General features: G+C 41.6%; 1 protein-coding gene across 3 annotated transcripts in view; it reads right to left on the bottom strand.

Moving 5' to 3' along the window:
• The window catches only part of SCAF11 (SR-related CTD associated factor 11), a 43,285-nt gene extending 41,564 nt beyond the window's left edge, over positions 1-1,721 (bottom strand). For 2 of the 3 annotated variants that reach the window (XM_007424882.4, XM_025164555.2), the window contains exon 1: positions 1,304-1,720. The gene's annotated coding sequence lies outside the window, so the exon portion shown is untranslated. Of the gene's footprint in view, positions 1-1,303 lie in introns of all 3 variants that reach the window. The other variant, XM_088141763.1, reaches the window with a different exon arrangement.
• Positions 1,722-6,000: the final 4,279 nt, after the last annotated feature.

Consider the following 6,000-nt stretch of genomic DNA (forward strand, 5'->3'; position numbering starts at 1 on the left):
CTGGGAAATTCTGCAGCAATAATTCCTATCACTTAAATTACTATTGTGTAAATGCCTATCTGTACACATTTACAAATCCCACTGGGCATAAAAATATATACCATTAAACTGTACTCAACCAGGAAACCTGTGAAAATGCAATTTCATTATTTGAACTAGACAATTAAAGGTTAAGGTCCTTACAACAGTATACAAATTAATTTAGCAAACCATGACTCCCTCATGTGCTGGTCTTAACCTGAAAGGCTCAAAAAAATCTCAATTGACATCTTTCATGTACAATTTGAATACAGCAAGACTAATAGTGTCATATAGTTATATGATTTTCTATAACAAAAACTCTTAGAATGTCATGCAAATCACATCAGGGAATCTATGCTCAAATATTCTCTGTATTTACAGTAATTGCTGAGAATTGGTGCCTTCTAACAGATGTATTTCAGGAAAAGGAAACTGAAAGTTTACTATCACTTTTCTTACACCCTTAGACATTTAAAACTATGTTATTCTTTTAACATTAACCATTATCTTCTGAATCTTCCTCCCAGGCTTAATGGTCTACATATCTCATCAAGTAATGGAAACAGTATTCAGCAATTCTTTAGATGAAGGTAAAGTGTATATTCTGTATTCTCTAAAGCATAACACTCATCGTCCTTTCGGAGCCGACGTCATTTTTTGTGACTTGAATAACTGCCATCCATACGGATACGGATAAAATACGGATACAGCATTTCTCTCTCCAGATTTACAATTAAGGCTTAAAGGCTCTGCAGACCCCTTCTCCTTTAGCCGCCCCACAGAATCCGTTTTAAGCAGCTCAACCTTCGCAGACATACTACCGTAGTGCAAAACCAAGCTCTCTAAGGTGCCAGCAGTAAACAAAAGAAAGCTCAGGATATCATAAACACTTCACTAGGGCTAGTTATCAAACGCTCTTGAGTATCCGAGGTCAGAGTCTCGCACTTGGTTGAACTCATCCGCCCCCGGAATTCTGCGCGTAACTTTGTTACACAGACCTTCGTCAAACAAGTAAAATCTCCGCCGACTGGGTCGAAGCGACAAGATTGGATTACCAACAACGCCGTTCGTCCAGAAACGGCGAGTTTTTCAAGGATCTCCCGCGAAGGAGAGTGTCTGACATCCTTCCGCGCCTCGGAGGGAAGCCGGACCGAGCCCGGGGCCTGCTTTCCACCAAGCCTCTCCACGAGAACCGGCGCGGTCGCAGGCCTCGGGATACAGCCTTTGTCTCCCCGCCGCTCCCGCACCCCAATAGCCCCCAGCTCTCCCGTTGAGCCCTCACCTTTCTCCGTCCCGAGCGCGGAAATCGTCTTACTTGGCGGCACCTTCGAAGGAGCGAGCGGAGCAAATCGGCCAAGTCTCCGTTACTGCGGCCTCCACATAGAAAGCCTGGGCCGCGGCGCCTCCGTGGCGCCCCTGCGATCTCGGGCTGAAGGCCTCGCGCGGCAGCAGGAAAAGGAAGCAGGCCGCTTCCCCAGCGCGTTCGCTACAGAGCCCGCTCCCGCAGTCACATGTCCCTCGGCGGCAACGATAAGCGGAGAGCAAAACGCCCCGCTGGCCCGGCGGAGAGAAGGCCGCTCGGCGCTACCACCCAATCACCTTTCGACGGAGAGGAACAGCGTGATCGGCTGGCAGGCGCGCGGCGCTACCTGCCAACGAGACAGAGCCAACCGGCCCCCCCCGTTACCCAGAGGCATTCTGGGAAGGTCCTCCAGGCGCCTGGCGGAGAGGAGGCGGAAGGCTTGGACAGCTGCGGCCGCGGAGCGTACGCTCCAGCGCCCCCAGCGGCAGAGAAAGAGCAGCGTGTCCGGCCGTGTCACGTAATCCCGCGTTAACGAATGGCTTCAGGAAGTGGTCCGCCGATCACGCGTCCTGAGTTCATCTCGAAAAGCGTAGCGGGTTCGGGAGGATCCGGGGTGAAGGTTAGGCTGAGGACTCCAAGGCAGCGGCAAACCACTTTCTGTCCCTCGGCCATGAAAACGGCACGGACAGAAACTCCCCAGGAGTTGATACCGAACTGAAAGAGGTTTTACTTTCACATCTGAGCCTTTGGACGACCGGTTTCTGAACGAGACTTCCCCAGTCTTGTGGTCGCCAGATGTGTTGGGATGTGACTCGCATCATTCCTACGTAGTTTGAACCATCGCGGGGAAGAGCTGGTCCTAAGCTTTAATTCACTTTTAATGTTTTAATTGATTTGTTAAAGCTATTTTCCAAATTCCCTTCAGGAGTTTAAGATAGAGGTTGCACTGAGAAGGAGTGACTGGTGCAGGGAGCCTTTTGGCGGAGGGGTGGATTTGCACCCGGATCTCCTGTTTCTAGCATCACACTTCCTTTGTGAAGTCACTGCCAACCTTTCCTCTCTCCCAAGTTCATAGAGCGCTTGTTGTCCAAGAAAATGCTAGTGCTGCTATAACAAATGATTTCATGCCCCATGTTTTTACCCAGGATATGCAGATCTTTCATACAAAGTTGGAAAGACTGATGTTTTTGGTTTGTAATCTGAGGAGGGGGAGTGCCTCGCTAGCTTTAAGGACAGCAAGGTTTCTACTGTTGCTGGCACTTCCAGTTACAAAATATCAAAATAGGGAGCTGGTAAAATGAAAAACTAGGTCAGGGAGAGGACTGTCAGTCACAACAAAAGAATCTTCTGGTGAGATAGAAAAGCTGGCTTCACACGTACTAAACTGTGATTTGTTTGGCCAAAGTTTGCTGAATAAGACTCAGTGGTTGGGCTCACACATCATACATATTACTGCTTTGTGGGATATGATCCAACTCATTGTATTACAGAAAATAGATCATGGTTTTTTAAAAAAACCCATGGTTTAGAATGACATGTGAATCTAGCCAATTTATGATCTATATTCATAGAAGTTCTAAAAACCTCTGACTACATATTTTATTAATGTATTAGCAGAAGACATCCTGGCTACACTTTCATATTGTCTCTGGCTTAGCATGAAGGGTGAACCAATTACTCTGGTTTGAGAGTCAAGACTGATGGTTTAAACACAATTTGTGAACCCAGCAATGAAGTCAATCTGTATTCATTAACTATGGCAATTTACACTAGAAGACTGTTAGTAATCAATGCAAATTAATATTATATAGTGGAATCCTATAGAAAGCTTGCTGTTTTTGTCTTTTATATGTATATTCAACATCACATATGTGATGGGGGTGGGGTGACAACAGCACAACGTTGCTTTTATCACTTTGCCACCTCTTGCACCCGCCCCCCATGGATGCTATTGTAAAGATGTGTGCTCAGATGTGCAGATGCTATTGAGATGAGCAGGACTTATTCTTAGGGAAATGTATATGTTTCTTCAAGAAACCCCACTAAGTTCAATGAAATTACTCTCAGATTAACATGTTTCAGACTGTGGTCTTGCAGTATAATTCTGTATTTACTTGGAATGTATTCCCATTCAGTTCAGTAGGATTTACTGATTTGTAAAAGTACCCAGGAATGTAACCATTTCCCGGGGCATATATCCTACAGTGCTTAATGGGACTGCTACGTAGAAAGCTGTTGGCTTTTCTTTGTCAGACAGTAAATAATTGGCTTGCCTTTTATTGTGTTCAGCAATCTGAAATTAGTTGGTTTTGTATAATTTGAACAAATCAAGTTCTTTGAGCCAGCATTTAGCAAAGGAAAGCTACTCAGTGGGAATCCTGGCAATTATGCCAAACAGTTACTTAAGAAAACCTGACTCCAGCTATTTGGCCTATTATCTGGCCAGAATTCAGGAATTGCAAGTGGGAAACACACACAGATATTTCTTGTCTTTTTTTTTTAAACAAATGAAATGTTTAGAAGGTACAGTATGTTAAAATATGTGTACATAGTCTTTTGTATAAAATCCTGTCCTTTAACAAATTATTAGTATTTATCCATATTCCCCCTTTTTAACTTAATTTAAAATGGGTTGAGTTTTCAAAATATTTCATTCTCCTGTTTTAAAGCTGAAGAGAGAGATTGCTCCATAATTTATCTGACAAATTACTCTGTGCCTTTCAAATGGATATATGATGCATGCCATGGTTTCAATCAAACATACCAATTCTTATTCCAGTAGTCATAAGGAGAGAAATCATACTACAATATATTTGGCATCTTCCCTAACCCCTTTACAAATGGCTATGGAATTAAAATGGTAATTTGAACACAAAGCACAAAAATGCTCTGAATATCACACTCAGTTATATTACTGCAAGTTTTGCAGGCTGTTTTGAAAGTTATTTGTAAGTCAGGGATGGGAAATCCACGGCCTAGGCTAGATGTAATCTTCCAGCTCCATTTCTGCAGTTCCCAAAGCCCTTAGGGTCAGGTTAATGAAATCAGGTAGAAAAATGGTGATTCCTTGTGATTCAGCATGTTTATTCAAGCTGCAAAAGGCTTAAAATGTGTTGTTAAGCTTGAGGGAGAGGTATCACACTTTATGTAAACTAACTTCTTCCCAGCCTGCCCATAAAAGTTGACTGAAAGTTTCAGCCTTTACTGTTCCAGTGATATTGACCATCACCAGTAATGTCCTTTAAAACTGTCCCAGTTTTAAAAAAATGCAAGTGAAATTTGGAGGGAAAACTTCCCACTCTTGTGGTAGGCTAATATCTTAGCTTGATCTTTGAGTCCATGTCTTATTTATATGAAAAAAAAAAAAGACTCCTAATTATTTTCCAACTGAGACTAGATAGTCTGTACCTTTTTTATTTCACTTATTTAATAATCCAGCTTGCAATTTTTCCTCTCTGCAGCTTCAATGTATGAATGCCTGCTGATGTCACTTAATGTATTTTATGGACTTCTAGACCTGGCAAACCTATGTCCTAAATTGTTGGAGGTAATGGAAGCTATAATGCAATTCATCTGGAGAGCACTGTGTTTAAAAAGACTGTCCTAATTTAGTACTTTTGTTAGACTTTAAAGTTTGTCTTTTCTTTCAGTAGGCAAACATTTCTACATTTATGAAAACAGTACAGTAGTAATTTCTAAACAGTGGATTGATCTTGGAGAAAATTTCTTGTATAAAACTTTCCTTAATCTTAGTGGATAGCAGACATATAATACCTATATTATACTCTTGGGGAACTCTACTTTTGTGATGTCACTGGATAAACTTTATAAATACTAGATTTACTAAATACAGGTAGTCCCTGGGTTAAGGACGCCCAGTTTATGGATGACCCATAGTTAAGAATGGAACCTATTGTAACAAAATTCAAGTTAAATACATAATGATTTGAGTTAAATACACAATGGTTTGAATTAATTACACAATACAGGTAGTCCTTGTTTAAAGACCACAATAGAGACTGTAAAATTTATTGTTAAGCAGGGAGATCATTAAGTGAGGCATAACGTGACCACACCCGATTTTATGACATTTTTTTCTAGTGGTTGTTAAGTGAATCACCATGGGCATTAAGTGAATCACATGGCTGTTAAGCAAATCACACAGTCATTAAGCAAATCACACGGTTCCCCATAGATTTAGCTTGTCAGAAGCTGCCTGGGAAGGTCACAAATGGCAATCACGTGACCCCGGGATGCTGCAACCATCATAACTGCAAGCTGGTTGTCAAGCACCTGGATCGCGATGGTTGTAAGTAGCTTTTTTCAGCAGTGTCATAACTTTAAACGGTTGCTAAATGAATGGTTGTTAAGCAAGGACTACCTGTACTACTTATATAGTATCATACAATAATACTGTTCTGGCTTATGTACAAATTCGACTTAAGGACATACCTTAGGAATGGAACTTGTTCTTAAACTGGGGACTACCTGTAGATGAGTCCTTGAGAACAAAGCACACTGTTATTAAGAAATATGGTACTTGGTATGAAAGGCATTCTTGTGTTTAAGGCAATAGAGAAACAAGACCTGAAATAAAATGTGTATGTAACGTGCATCCATGCTTATTTTATTTATTTATTTATTAAGCAAATCCATATAGCTACCCATCTCATCAA

Source organism: Python bivittatus, unplaced genomic scaffold (assembly GCF_059951505.1).
Source record: "Python bivittatus isolate LINGU-HERP-01145 unplaced genomic scaffold, Pbiv_v1 ctg000330_np1212, whole genome shotgun sequence".
NCBI lineage: Eukaryota > Metazoa > Chordata > Lepidosauria > Squamata > Pythonidae > Python > Python bivittatus.